The sequence below is a fragment of the Pseudorca crassidens genome, chromosome 12 (genome assembly GCF_039906515.1).
Source record: "Pseudorca crassidens isolate mPseCra1 chromosome 12, mPseCra1.hap1, whole genome shotgun sequence".
Classification (NCBI taxonomy): Eukaryota; Metazoa; Chordata; class Mammalia; order Artiodactyla; family Delphinidae; genus Pseudorca; species Pseudorca crassidens.
This window is the reverse complement of record NC_090307.1, coordinates 25,813,895-25,829,287: the sequence shown is the minus strand read 5'-3', so window position 1 is coordinate 25,829,287 and position 15,393 is coordinate 25,813,895. Positions and strand designations below refer to the sequence as shown.

The 15,393-nt window shown below is 49.0% G+C and overlaps 1 protein-coding gene across 8 annotated transcripts in view; it reads right to left on the bottom strand.

Annotated features, from left to right (window-relative positions):
* The window catches only part of ZBTB7C (zinc finger and BTB domain containing 7C), a 378,357-nt gene that overhangs the window by 62,564 nt on the left and 300,400 nt on the right, over positions 1 to 15,393 (bottom strand). For 2 of the 8 annotated variants that reach the window (XR_010933039.1, XR_010933040.1), the window contains one exon: positions 12,869 to 13,170. The exons of the other annotated variants lie outside the window; for them this stretch is intronic. The gene's annotated coding sequence lies outside the window, so the exon portion shown is untranslated. Of the gene's footprint in view, positions 1 to 12,868; positions 13,171 to 15,393 lie in introns of those variants that run through there. 8 annotated transcript variants of the gene reach the window in all.

Sequence of the window (15,393 nt, the reverse complement as noted above, 5' to 3'; positions counted from 1 at the left end):
TTTTCAAATGGTTAAGGATCTCTTTTACATTCTTCTTTTCACAGTAAGTCTTACACTTCCAGCTCATCTCAGTTTGGACCACATTTCAAGTGCTCCAGAGCCACCTGTGGTAGAGATGACCGTATTGGACAGAACAGGTTTAAGCTTTGGTTTTCCAAGTAGCTAACTGTTACCGAGCACTTACTCTGTGCCAGGCACTGTTGTAAGCAGTTTACACGTAATAATTCATTTAACACTCACAACAACCCCATTGAGTAGATGCTACTATTATGCCCATTTTACAGATGAGGAAATTGAGGCAGAGAGAGGTGAAGCAACTTGCTCCAAGTCAGAGCTTGTGAGTGCTAACACCCAAATGGGGCACATTGTAGGTATGGGCTCAGCATATATTTGAAGCCTGACTGTCGGGCCCCTTGCTCTTTCTAAATGCAACTGAGCCCTAGATGACCCAGTAAATGTGCTGACAAATTCCCCACCACCCCAAGCCATCTGGAAGCTGCTGATTCCCTCCCTCTGTGTGACTGACACCCCTGGCCATGGAAGCCCCAGGTAACCACCAGCTGCTTGTCTGGGGGTTCGTGTCTAATACCAGGAGATCCTCCTCAAATAGGAAACTTGCCAACAGGTAGCTTCTATTTTGAAAAAAAAAAAAAAAATCAAGAGGTGAGCTAAAAAGACAGCCTTTTAAAAAAAAGAAAGCTTTTGACACTGACAACTTCTGACGTTGAAGCACCGGAGAACATCCTAAAATCCACCATCAAACCATAGGATAGCAAAAGATGACAACAGGAAAACATTTCCATGGTCATTATCACCTCCTCATCAAAAAGATATGCACGAACAGTGAAGGCACAACATACTCCGGCCTAGTAGATGCTCAGTAAATACTGGCTGGAAAGGTTAGCTAACCTAGTCTTCTTGGAAAAGTAGATAGAGCTTGATAGAAAGAGTTATCATCCATGGTAACTATTTCACTCCAGACACAACTGAAAATGGTTATCCAAACCAGGAAAATAGAATAGGATGACCTAAGCAGACAGAGGTTTGCATGCAAGGAGTGTGATGTCCTGGTGGAGGACGAAGACAGGCAGGGCCCAGGGCTGCACTGCAATGATCCCACACATTCAGCCTTCCTCACTAGGCCAGCGCAAAACACATAAAAGTGGGCATGTGGAGAAGGGACGACAGCTTTTCAAAAGGGGGACATAATTCACAGCATGATTGTTTGGTTTTATATTAGAACCCAAGTCAACTGATTAAATTTATAAAGAAGAGAGGCAGGAAAGGCAAATGTAAGACATGGAAGACCCGGTTGTATGTATACACAGGAGAAGAAAATGCCAGGGTGCTAGTGGGTCACAGACCAGCCCAAGACTTACAAAGGTCACAAAAGCACATTCCCACAAAGAGAAATGAGAGGTCTAGTCTGGCCCCTCCAGGGAGGCAAAGATCCGTAGAAAAACAACAAAGACACCATCAACAACCAAGGCCTCTGGCAAACAGGAAAGGATCACGGTTTACTGAGCTGAGAGAAGAGAAAGCTGATGGGATGCAGGAGATTCTGACCCAGCAGCACGCAGATCTCGGCACAGGAGAGAGATCTCGGCACAGGAGAGTCACGCAACCTGGGTTGAATCCAGCCCAAACAACTCCCTTGCTCTGTGGTCTTGGGCAATTTCTTCACCTTTCAGAGCCTTGACTCCTTTATCTAGAAAACAAGGATAATAATAGCTGCCTTGGCAAGTTGGGTAAATTGATAAAAATATATGTAAAGTTAACATATGACGAAGCGACTCCACTCCTAGGTACATACACAAGAGAAATGAAAACACTTGTCCACAGGTAAAAACCTGTACGTGAATGTTCATAAAAGCCCCAAAATGGAAACAAACCAAATGTCCATCAACTGATGACTGAATAACAAAACGTGGCAGATCCATACAAGGGAATATTATTTGGCAGTAAAAAAGGGTTGAAGCACTGGCTCACGCTACAACATGGAGGTACCGTGAAAACATCATGCCAAGTGAAAGAAGCCAGTCACAATGGACCACATATTGTACGATTCCATATTTGCGGAACATCCAGACTTGGCAAATCTACAGAGACAGAAAGTAGATCCATGGTTGCCAGGGGCTCTAGGGAAAAATGGGGGGTGGCCGCTAACAGGTATAAGGTTCCTTTCTAAGGTGATGAATATGTACTAAAAATGATTGTGGTGATGGTTGTATAATTCTGCAAATATAGTAAAAATTTTGAATTGTACACTTTTAATGGGTAAATTGCATGGTATGTGAAATATATATGTATAAAATCCAGCCAGTGCCTGGCATATAAAAGTCATATAGAAGGCCCCTGGTAAAGGAGATCCTTTCTTCTTCTTTGTTATTTGCTATAAGGATGCAAGAGAGGCAAGCAACACAGGGATCTAAGTGCCCTCGGGGGTCTGTCTTCCAAACGGAGGCAAGCTTCAGGTTTCACTGGCTGGCCCATTCCCCAGGCAGAAGTGAAGGGGTTGGCCCGGCAGCATGTGGGCGTGCTGTGCAATGCTGGGGCACACCGCAGTGCCTCCCAGGCCCTGGGCAGGCAAAGCCCTGCCTCTCAGGGCAGCAGGGTGTGGAGGTTACATAAGAAGAGCCCACACCCAGCTGTCTTGGGATAATTCAGCCTTGATTTCTGCTAACACCACCCTCCCGCAGTGCCTGCCGTGGCTGGCAACACATGGATAAATGTCTCTGTGGCTCTGCAGGAGATGTGTTCCAACTGGGTGGCTCACTCCCACGGGGCTAAACAGTGTCGAGAGTGTTTGCAAAGGCTGTATGCCCCCTTCCTCTTCACTTCTGGTCTTTCCTCAGAAGACAAGTCCTCCCTTCTGGCTCCCAATTCTGCTGACGTGGGAAGAGTGTGGAATGGGATTTAGGATATGCACAACCTTGGTTCCCGTGGCCACTGCGGACCTTCACATAGCCGAGTGATCTCAGGCCTACGGGAAGGCACAGCTGAGAGCTGTTCATCTTCATCACCCCACACATGGTGCCTGATACACTCTGATGGAACCTCCTTTACAAAGCCAGGAGCTGGCAAGGAATCTTGGTGCCTCTGCAGAGGCACCATTGCACCCCGATACAACATTGGGCCATGTGGGGTTGCGCCGGGCCTTGCAGGACACGTGGGGTCCATGGCCCTGGCCCACTTAATACCATACTGCCCCCCAGCAAGTCAACCCCAAAGAAGCCCCCTGCACACACTTTCCAAATGCCCCCTGAGGATGTATTGCTCCAGGGCGTGGGGGGAGGAGGTATCGTCCCTGGGATCTCCAAGGTTTCTTCCAGCCCCATCAGTGGTGTGCTAGGAAAGCTTTGACAACCAGCTCTCCAGAACCAAGGAGGCATGTGGGGGTGGGGGGGGCCCTGGTGTGTAGACTGTGCTGATTTCCATCGTATAAATACTCCCACCACGGCCGATTTCAGTGATTGTGCTGAACCATTGGTTACAAAACTCCTAAAATTTAACCACTGGCTCCAGCATACCTGACCTTGTGCGTCTTCCTGTACAGCTAATTTAGAAGGTGCCCTGAATTAAGCACTCAGTTAGAATACTCTTTCTAGGGTCTTATTTTAGAACCAAATAATAATACTAATAAAAATCCTGAGAGCATCTTGTGACCTGAACCAGGCTATGGAAAAATGAGAAATGTTTTACCGAACGGCAAGGCTGCTGCGCGTACGTCAGGTGAGCACAGGGCCAGGCACGGGGTGGCAGGACGCTGCTTGCTTCTCTGCCCATCGCCAGCTTTGGTGACAGTCCCTGCCCCATAGCCCCACAGATTGAGGGGCTGAATGACTCTGGCTGGACTCCTGCCCTTAGCCTTTCCCAGCAGAATCCTCTCCTCTGCCCAGCATCTCACCTTCAGAAAGCACTTGACAAGCTCCTCTGTCCCCAGGTGGTACAGACTTAATGTGCGCCTTCTCCCAGGGGGCCATGGTTTCCAAAAGTGGCAACAAAAGGAAGAGGGCAATACTTAAACCGAAGAATCCCAGACGTGGACACAGGCGGGCAAGGCAGCCCTGCGAGGCCAGCATGGCAGAGAGAGCAGCTGTAATAAGAAACAAGGGGTGGAAACCCTGTTATCATGGCGGGGCGGGGGGCGGGTTACGGGAACAGGATGGGAAGAAGACAGTACCAGCAAGAAGCTGAAACCCCTAAAGGAGGCATGTATTGAGAACCAGTCCCCAGATTGGGGGTGGGGCACCCGAGGAGAGCAGGAGGGAGGATTACCAAGGGGCTGGAGGTTCCTGGGGGCTAATGGCTTTGTTCGCTCTCCTGATTGTGGGGATGCTTTCCCCAGCAAAACCTATCACACTGTACACTTTAAACATCCCCCAGGCAAGCTGTGGAGATGGGTATTTGACTCGACCCAGAGACCGACCATCTTGGAACAAACCATCGTGGCATTAGGAAGAACCAGGGAAAGGGGATCTGGAGCAGGGTCGGGGGATGGGGTGGGGCGACAGGACCTCTCTGGTCGCCCCACCTCCAGACTGCGCAGATTGCAGGGGTCCAGGGAGGGGCAAGAGAGGAAGGGGGGAAGTGGTTATATAAGTGGGCTCAGCAAACAGTCAGACTGCCCGGAATTGTCTGTTTGCACGGATGAAGGTGATATAATTGGAATCAGAGCCTCAGCTGAACCAGGAAATGAGTGGAGATTTAAATACCAGGATGCAAAGTTTACCAAAGGGATAGGAGAGAGGGAGGGAGGAGGGCGGAGAGGTGGAGAATGTGGGGAGTGAGCTTTGGAGAGAAAGGTGGAGGAAGGGTCAGGAAACAGAGGAGGGGAGGTAGGGAGAAAGGCCAAGGAGGAGGGAAGGAGGGAGGGGAAGGGTTGAGAGGAGGAGGGGGGGGAAGGCCAAGGAGGAGGGGGAGGAGAGGAGAGGTGGGAAAAGGGTGGGGGAGGGGGAAAGAAGGAAGAGGGAGGTGGAGGGCTGGGAATCTGGGGAGAAAAGGCACTGACACAGCAAGGCCAGGAGAGGTTTGCACAGTAGGCTCCCTGAAAAGATTCCTGGAGGTCGCCAACACCTTTCAGGCAGCTGGGAGGGAAAAAGGAGCCTGGAGATGTTTCTGGAGATAAGCGCAGCTTGGGCTGAAGCCAGAGGCAGGCTCAGAGGCTGGGCTGGGCAGAACCCAGGGTGTTGGGCTGGGCCTGCGGGGCTCTGGCCATTTGGGTGCTCCCAGGAAGCAAGTCACACACTACACTGACACGGGAGCCCTCCTGGACAGCATCCCCTTTCCCCCTGGGGGGTTGTTTTCAAATTGGGATGGAGTCTAGGTTCGTCCCTGGAGCTTAAGAATGAGCTTGGCTCAGGTGCTGAGATGGAGCCTCAGAAAACTCTACAGGTGCCCCCAGTAAAGAGCAAATTACCTAGAGAGTAGCTATAGGACTGGTTGAGCTGATTTCTTCGTCCTCGTTTGCTCTTGAAAGGAGTTCAGAGGTTCCTAGGGTTTGATTTTATGCCCCAATGTCACCTCTTCTTTCTCCCCTCATAAAGACAAAACCTTTCCCTCAAATATTTGTTAGACCACATGAAATTCCACCATTAGAAAGTCATTGCTTTGAGTACATCTGAGGCTAGGAGAGTGAAGTTACTTGCACATGGTCACAGGTGTCTGACTCCGGAGTCTATGCCCTTCCCACCTGAGGGGAGCAGTGGGGTGCCCTACAGGGTGAAGCACCCCAGAACAGTAGAGGCAGGCTAATATGGAGGGACTGCAAGACTCCAGGGTTTGGAATTATCTCATGCAGGGGAAACCTGCAGTAGGAAAGCAGGAAATAAGAAATGGTTGAGATTTCAGAAACTTGCAGTGCAGATTTCAGAAGTTTAAGTGCAAGGAGGTGGCCTGGCTTAGCAGGAACGTTAGGTCAAAGGGAGCAGGACATACATAAGGAAGGATGTTTTCCCAGCCTGAGAACCCAGGAGAGGGGAGATTTGGGGAAAGGCAGAGCTGCACAGACCTCAAGGTTCACCCACCCTAACAAACCCATTTTATAGTTGAGGAAACTGAGGCACAGAGAGGGGAGGACCTGTCCACCGTGAGTCTGGAACCGATGGGCCAGACCATGGGTTCCCTGGCTCACTGCCCTGTGCATTTTCTTCTCAGTACCAGGGCCAGCTGCTCACAAGCACTGGCAAGTTAAAGGAAGTAAGAGCAGGAAGGCAAGCCGGCAGCAGCAAATGAGGAGGTGCTCCTGGAGAGTTTCCAGAATGAGCCCCCAGCCTGGCACGCTGGGAGACCAAGGCTCTGGGATTTGTATGCTGTGTTTATTGAGGCCTGATGGTGTGATCCAGACGGTGTTGGCCTGGTTCAGGCTGAGCTCTGTGGGCAGGGCCTTCCACCCCTTTTGTCCTGCTCTGTGTCCTGTCCTGCTTTTTCTGTTCTTAGTGACTATGCATTTGCTCCTTGCCATGGGATCAGCAAACTATTGGAGTTGTTAAATGTCCCTGAAATTGTGTGTAAAAAAGTAGGGAGAGGGAAGCACTGAGGGGGAGGACAGTGAGCTGTAGCTAGACAAAGCCCTAAAAGCCCTAAAAGGTTCTGGAGTAGAGAGACTTCCTGGAGGAGGAGAGCTTGGAGAGGGAAGGCCACGCTGTTCCGAGTGTGGGGTGCGATGAGGGGTAGTGTCCCGGAAATGGCCTTGGGGCACTGCTGGGAACCCAGGCCAGAGGTGGCTGTCACAGGCTGAACGGAGGCCCAGGGGAGAAAGCAAGGGGATGAGGGGACACCAGCCTCAGCCCCTGAGCAGAGGGACCCCAGCCAGCCAGCCCAGCCCTACCCTTAGTTTCCCAGTTTTGGACACCTGGACCTTGTGCCCCTTTAGGGAGGGCCCCTTCCCTTTCTAGAATTGGAAAGATCCAGAGGTGACTTGAAACTGCCCATCAAAATGAGTGAAAAAGCAGATATGAAATTGTAAACAGTGTAATCATCACTGTGTTGCAACAAATACACACATAAACAGAGCGTGCACGGGAAGAGAGTGGGGCAGCACAGCCAAAGATGGATAAATGAGGATGCCTGAGGCAGGGCCTGGGATGAGCCAGGACCGGGACCGTGGATGTATTTTTTCTAGACGTTCTATACCAAGCATGTGTTACTATTATCATGGATGCAAATGTTCATTTATTGAGAAAAGAAAAAATACTATTTTTTAAAAAAGAATGCCATCTTGTTCGGAGAATGACTCAACCACCAGCAGCCGCCTCTCCACACGCACTTCTCTCTCTTCCCCCCAGACTCAGAAACCTGATTTCCTCCCATTTCCCACATGTTCCATGGGCCTGACAAGCAGCAGGGATGGTCCTCAGAGAAACCTGTGGTGCTGAAGGGGCACAGACCACTCAGCCCCAAAGCGCAGGCTGGAGGGATGGCCCCATTTCACAGGGTGGGAGACCGAGGCACAGAGAGATGAAGTGACTTAACTACAGGCCCACGGAAAGTAGTTGGTGGAAGCGACCACAGATCCTTAATTTCTATTCTATATACTGCTTTATTGAATCTATAATTATCATCACCATCAGCATCAATATCATCCACGGGCATAGTATTCCTGGCTCACAAGGGCGAGAGCAATCTTCTTGTGTGTGTGTTTTACACACAGACCTTGGGCCCAACCAGTCCTATACCACACTGACCAGCGGGTGGACGCCCGCAACTTCCTTGACCACTGCTGCCCACACCCTGGCTGGCCTGTCGCCTTCACCTGGTTGGAAGAGCAGAGCTCTCAAAGCCTCTCTGTTGCTGGTACCTCTTACCCAGCCTGCAGTGCACTTTGAAGAGCACGCTCTTTAGGGAGCTAATTGCCTAATTAGTGCATCTAGAGGAAGGCTAAAGTTATGAGGCTGCTAATAAGGCAAAGCCCATGAAACAATGGTGCCAGGCGACTCCTTGCTGTCAGGCTCGTTGTCTGCGTCAAATTATTAATTATAATTCTTAATCACTCCTTTTCCTGTCAGAACCCCTGAGATTTACTTCGCTTCATCGTTTGGCCCTCCTAGAATACACGATTCTGAACACCTTTCTTCTCCAGGGTGATGGGGGGGATGGCGACATCTAGCCATGCAGCCTGAGAACACCTGTAGACACCCGCCTGGCCGCCAAGGCCAGGGTCTAGCCATGCCAGCGGGTCCTGTCCTGGGGAGGATGTGCTTGGACAGGAAGCCCAAGGAGGGGGTCCAGGATGGGGCAGGGATGTTGGCTGGGCAGGGGGAGCAGCACAGTACAGCTATTGTTAGCAATCTGATGGGGCTGTCAGGCGGAAGAGAAATTAGGCCTATTCCATTGCTCCGTGGACAGAACTAGGATCAATGAGCATGCTGTGTGAGGTTCGACTGGAGTCTCACAGAACAACTTTCTGACAATTAGAGCTATGCTAAGGTCGGCGCAAACTGTCCAGGGGGAAACCAGTCTCCGCTGGCCGGACGCGTTCTGGCAGCTCGTGGACCCCCACCTGAGAGACACAAGGATTCCCCCCTCTTGTGTGCCCCCTTCCATCCTAAACTGATTGTAGGTGACTGGGACTGTCTCCCTCCCCCCACTCCCACCCCAAGGCCAAGACAGTGCCTGACTCAGGCCTGTGTCCACGCCCCGCCCCCAGCCCCCCTCACAGCCCCTGGTGCTCAATGAACATAAGTAAATTTGAGGTGAAACAGAAAACGAGCCAGCTTCATCAAATCATAAAAGTCCAACACGGATATGAAATGGAATATTTGGATTGGAAAAAATGTCAGTGGGGACTTAGCTTTACTTTTCTCCAAGGAGTGGAATAAATTTATATAATATTTGTGAAATTAACAGTTATTTTAAGGATTAAAAAGTCAATATGAAATTTCAAAAGAGTCCTCGGATGGCATTTTTTCCCTTTTCTAAATATTTGGTAACCCAAGGTGAGCTACTCCCCAGGACTGTTCTGATCCTGTCGTGATTGTCCAGGGGAGGGTGGCAGAGGCGGGAAGCCCTGTGTGGGACTTGGCAGGAAGCGGGTACAGGAGGTGTGCTCTGTTTAACCTCTGATGTGACAGATGATGACGTGGCCTTTTTGTGGATGGACTTCCAATGCTCATTCATTTTTAGACTAACTTTGTCAAAATAGAAAACAATATATGTGTGTGTGTGCGCGTGTATATATATATATAAAAAAACAGAAAAAACTCAGGCATAGCCAGTCAAAAAGAAAAGAGAGTAAACACAAATACACAATTTTTCTTGGCAGGCAAGTTAGCAATTTGGGGCCTTAAAATTATTAGATACATTCTCTTCGAGCTAGCAATTCTACTTCTCAGTGTTTATCCTAATAGTTAAGTATGCGCAATGGTTTTTATTACCTAATATTAATCTTAGTATTGTTATGCCATGGAAGAAATTTTAAATGTCCAAGAAAAAAGGTTAAAAAAAAATCTGATTGTACATTTATACAATGAAATGACTTGTAGTCATTAAAATAGTACAGATAAGTATTTTACTGACATTGAAATATTCTACGTGGTGACATATACAAACAGTGTTGCACAGAAAGATCCCAATTTGTTTAATAAAATATATAATCACAGAAAAATATCTGGAGTGATATAAATTTATAGTAATAACATGCAGTGGGAGGATTACAATAGTTTAATATTCTTTCTTTTTCTCCTTTTCTTTCTTTCTCCCTTTCCTCTTCCTTCCTTCCTTCCTTTCTCCCTCTCTCTTTCAACAATGGACATGTGTTACTTTTATAATTAAAAAGTTTAAGATTATGTATGCTTTTTCCAGGAAAAGAGCATCATTATAGATGGTTGAGAAAAAAAGTTTGCACAATGTATGTGCAAATCTATTGTGTGTGTGTGTCTGTATACAATGAGAGAAACAGAAAAATATTCAGAATATCACACAGAGGGTTAAGTATCCTCTGTTTCTTATCGGTTTCTAAGTAGTGGGACTTAGAAGGCTTTCCCCATCTTTTCGTTGTTTATGTAAAATATAAACGTAAAATTTTACATAAAATGTAAAAAGTTTTGAATGTAATCACTGTGTGGTCTCTTAAACGCTAAGTGGGTTTAGAGCTTTAGGCTTTAGGGAAGTGTCCATGCAGATGATACCTGGCCCATACATGTGGAGAACCCGACTTTGAGTGTCCCTCAAGGGAAAATCTGCTCCCACAAAACCAGGAAGCTGACAGGGTGGTATTTCTTTAGGATTACCTTGAAGGTGTGCTTCCTGTGGTCCTGGGACCGGGCATTTTGTTGTGGATGGAAATGTGTGACATAAGGGGAAAGGCCCTGGACCTGCTGGCCAGTGGACCCATCTGTGACACCAACTAACTGCAGTGATCCCCTCCAAGCCTCAATTTTCTCATCTGCTAAATGGAGATAATCCTCTCTGATCTGCCCCTCTTCCCAGGGCTGTGGATGGACATGGAAAAGCAAAACTCCCAGATGCAAGGAAAAACCATCACGGGTAGTTATGGGGAAAGCCAGAGACAAGGCAAGAAGATGAGATCGACAGGGGATAATTAAGGTTAAATTGGCTTCAGAACCAGCTTGGACTGGAGTGCCTCCCTGGAACTCACTCTGTCCCACAGGGCTGGCAGGAGGCAAGGGGCAGGAAGTGCCCCAGCTCACCTTCATTAGGGGCTACTTCCTGACCTAGGGTGTGGCTATGTTCACTTGGGTCAAATACAAGGGGAAAGCCATGCAAATCCACAGGTCTAGTATTTCTCTCAGAATCTCAGAAACAGAGCATGTGCAAATGATGAACTCACCTTATCCTCAGACCGAGCCCTCAACACAGGTTCCATCTCAACTTGCATTTTGGCTGCTGGTGGTGTAAACACAGCCCCAGTGATATCAGAACCACCTCCTCTGCTCCCTGTGCAAGGTGTGCTCCCGTCCCATCATCAGGGGCTGCACCAGGAAGCAGGCTGCACACCAGTGCATGGGGTGGCTTGGCTCTGGGTCTCTGTTTACTTGTCTGTAAAGTGAGGGTTGTGTTGTCCCATGAAAGGCTGTTTCTACTTTTGAGATCCTGAGATCCATCACCTGGTGATCTAGAGGCAGTAGTTCTGTCCTTGACAGAAGTCATCACAGTCCTGGGATTGATCTCATACAGGTGGGTCTGGAGGTAAACTTACAGGTGGCAGGACTATTGGGCAGGAAAGGAGCTCAAGAAAATATGCAATTCTATTGGGGAGGACGTGGGGCCACTAGGAACTGATGGACGACTGGCAGAGTGATAATGGGTACAACCTCTCTGGAACACAATTTGGCATCATTTTATGAAGTTGAACATGAACACTCCCTCTGACCCAGCAATCCCACCCCTAGAGGCAGAGCACAGAGACACTCCTGGACACGTGCTCCAGGAGACACATGACAGCATGTTCTCAGAAACATTGTTATTAATAGCAGAAAAACCTGCAGACATCTTTAGTGTCATCGACCCCAAACTGGATAGATAGGTTGTGGTATATCCATACCACAGAATACTATTCGGTGGTGAAAACGCATAAACCATGGCCAGCTGCCTCCACATGGATGAATCGTAGAAACAGAATATTGAGTGAGAGAAGCAATCGCAGGAGAAGACATACAGTTTGATTTCATTTATGTAAAGTTCAAATACTGGCAAAACTACCAATAAGTTTTTTTCTAAATTGTGGACAAATATATTAACATAAAATTTGCCACTTTAACCATTTTTAAGTATACAATTCAGTGGCATTAGGTACATTTCACAATGTTGTGCAACCATCGCCACAATCTCTACAACTATTTCATCATCCCAAGAGGAAACTCTGTACCCGTTAAGCAATAGCTCCCTATTCCCCCCTCCACTCAGACCCTGGGAACCCCTAATCTACTCTCTGAGTTTATGAATTTGCCTATTCTAGATATTTCATATAAGTGGATTCATACAATATTTGTCGTTGTATGACTGGTTTATTTCACTTAGTGTAACATCTTCAAGGTTCATCCATGTAAGCATGTATTAGAACTCCATTGTTTTTATGGCTGAAATATATATATGAAATGTATATATTACCAGTTCATCTGTTAATGGACACTTGGGTTGTTTCCCCCTTTTGGCTATTGGAAATAATGCTATCACCATTTATGCACAAGTATCTGTTTGAGTCCCTCTTTTCAATTCTTTTGAGTATATACCAAGGAGCAGACTTGCTGGGTCATATGGTAATTCTACCTTTAACTTTCTGAGGAACTGCAAAAATTTGTGAAGTCCTATATAAGTAGTAAGACCAACAGAAAAGCAAGAGAATGCTGAACCCACAATTCAGGATAATGATTACTTCTGGGAGAAAAGAAGGGGATGCCGTAGAGGAGGGACACCAAGGAGCTTTAATACTTTGGGTCACATTCTATTTCTGAAACTGAGAGATGGGTTCACAGGGGTTTATTTTATTCCTCTTCACAACCTACATACATAGGATAGATATTTTTCTGCATGTATCAAATGCAACATTAAATCAAAAGAAAAATGTAAAGAAAAGAGTCCACTATCCTGCACCCTAATAGGCCAGCGGCATAGACCCTGGTGTCCTAGCTCCTGGCGGGAGGGAGTCCCCCACTGTGCTCAAGGTGTAGTCAAGCTCAGAAGTCCGGCATCAGCACAACTCTTGCCGCCTCCCCCACTGGACAGCAAGCTCCCTGAGGGCAGCGTCAGCACATCCCTTGCCGCCTCCCCCACTGGACAGCTCCCTGAGGGCAGCGTCAGCACATCCCTTGCCGCCTCCCCCACTGGACAGCAAGCTCCCTGAGGGCAGCGTCAGCACATCCCTTGCCACCTCCCCCACTGGACAGCAAGCTCCCTGAGGGCAGCGTCAGCACATCTCTTGCCGCCTCCCCCACTGCACAGCAAGCTCCCTGAGGGCAGCGTCAGCACATCCCTTGCCGCCTCCCCCACTGGACAGCAAGCTCCCTGAGGGCAGCGATGGAGGCTAGGTTATCTTTGGACTCTGGCAAGTAGTGCTTGCTCTACACGTTTGATCAATGAATAAATGAAAATTTCAAGATTTCTCAGTAGCCTTTTCCCAGAAGGTAACAGCTGTGGCTTTCAGAAAGCCTCCCTTCTATCCACACCAAATGTTTCCAGACACGATCTTGAGGCCACCTTCTCTCTTCAGTCCTGAGGGCACATGAAAAGAGGGGTTGTCAGGCCCAAAGTCATCTCTGCCCCCGTCTCTGCTGCGTCTGCTGCCTCTCTCACTGTCCCCTCCAGTCTCTAAGGCAGCTCACTGGAGCTGGCCACGTACTGAGCCTCCCCAGCTCATGGTCTACGTCCTCGGTGCCAGAGTCTCTCCAATTTCCTGCCTCTTGCCAGAGCCTCGGAGGGTCCCTGTTCTGCCCCCTCACCTCTGCCAGCTGTCCTCTGTGTGTACCACCTTCGGTCCTAGCCCATATTTAAGAGGGAGCCCCGTATGTGCCCACGGACCTCTCACTGCCCAGTGCGGGGGGGGGGGGGGGGGACACTGGACAAGCATGGCCCCTGCACTGCTGTGACACAGTGAGAAGCTGACAGTGCTGGGGGATGGATGGCAGAGAGCCAGTGGGCCTCTGTGCCTCTAGGTCTGCTTTTTACCCCGCCCCTCCCTCTGCTGCTGTCCACCCCAGGCAGGGCACTCACCCTGCCTGTCACACAGAACCCATCCTTCTAACATAACCAACCACTCTTGGCCAAGGATCCTCTCACGCATAGCCCTTCCGCTTCTCCTCCCAGCCCGCGTCCCTGTGCGTTCCCACCCGGAGGTGCCAGGCCCTGGACATACAGAGACTGCCTCACAGAGATGGCTCAGCAAGCACTCGGAGATCCAGGCGGGAGCCAGGGCCAAGTCTTCAGTATAAAACCATACCCATCAGAGCTCCACAGTCCCTGGATGAGTGCTGGGACGGCAGGGTCCCAAAGGGGTGTGGCCATTCTCCCAGAGATCCTTGCAGATGCAACAGGATGGACACGCACCTGCCAGTGGCTTCCCATGGGCCACAGCCTCTACCATCACTGGCAGTTCACATTCTTCTAGTCTCGGTGCCTCAAAGTTCTCTCCCACGGGGCATCACCTTATCTGTCTGTCACCACCCTGCCTGGGACTTCTCTTCATGTCCACAGAACTAAGCAACACCTGTCTCATCAAAACTTTACTTTAACCATGACACTCCCGGCTCAAACGCCTTCAGTGTCCCCCATCACCTCCTGCATTTGGCTATTGGTTCACTTACAAACAACAACGAGCTGGTCCTAGGCACACTCACAGGCTGTGCTGAGAACAGGGACACAAAGACCAGGAAAACATGGCCCACACTCCTCAGCCTGTCCCTCGAAGCCCTCCGCCATAGGGGCCCTTCCTACATATCTGGGTGGATCCTGCCTCTCCCCTAATCCAGCCAAACGGGAATGCTCACTTTCTGAGGACAGCTGAACCTGCCACCACTGTGCGCTTCCTTCTGTCATCCCTCATCTGTTGCTGTTGAAATCCTTCAAGGCCCTGTTCAGGTGACACCTCCTCCAGTAAGCCTTCCTGGTTAACCCTACCAGAAGCTCACGTCTGAACAAAGAAAGCACAGGGTCTGCATCACTTGGTCTATCCAGTTCTTCCCCAGTCATGTTGGGAGAGGAGGTCTGAATTGCCCCAAAGGGCCTTATATTCTTCAAGGGCAGCAGCTCTACTTTCGAATTCTTTTGCGTTTCCCACGGCACTTAGCATACCTCTGGGCACCTGAGCAAAAAGCTGTGACCTAGGAAAGGACTTCATCTTTACCTTTCCGAAGGGCCCAGTGATGTAACTGGCCTGGAGAGGGGTTAGAGCTATGGATCTAGCCAGCGGCCTCCCCTCACTCCAAGGACCCAACAGCCATAGAAACTGCAATATTTTTAAGAAGAATAGGCTATATCAGAACACACCAGTCTCTTCAAGGACAAAGCACGTTTCCAGCTCTTTATAAATCCCAAGTCTTTCCTCATCGTTATCTGAAATGCAGATGCTTCAAAAGTGAAAAGAGTGTCTTAGAGGCAGGACTGAGCAGAAGCCATACCTGAGGTCAGGAGATGAAAGGTAAGAGAGAGGGAGTAATGAGTGCCAAGCTGCAGAGAAGAGAGGGCCGTCCTGTCCCTCAGCTTCTGCCGTATCGAGAGGCAGTCTGCCATGATGGGTAAGGGCATAGGTGTCAGATGGAGATTCATGGGTTCCAATCCTAGCTCAGCCACTTTCCTGCTGTGAAAGTAGGCAAGTTACTTGACCTCTCTAGTCTCATTTTTTTCATCTATAGAATGGAAATGATAAATAGTCCCTCACTGGAAGGTTGTGAAGGTTCAACAAGTTAACAGAAACGAAGCACTTAGAACGGCGCCTGGACC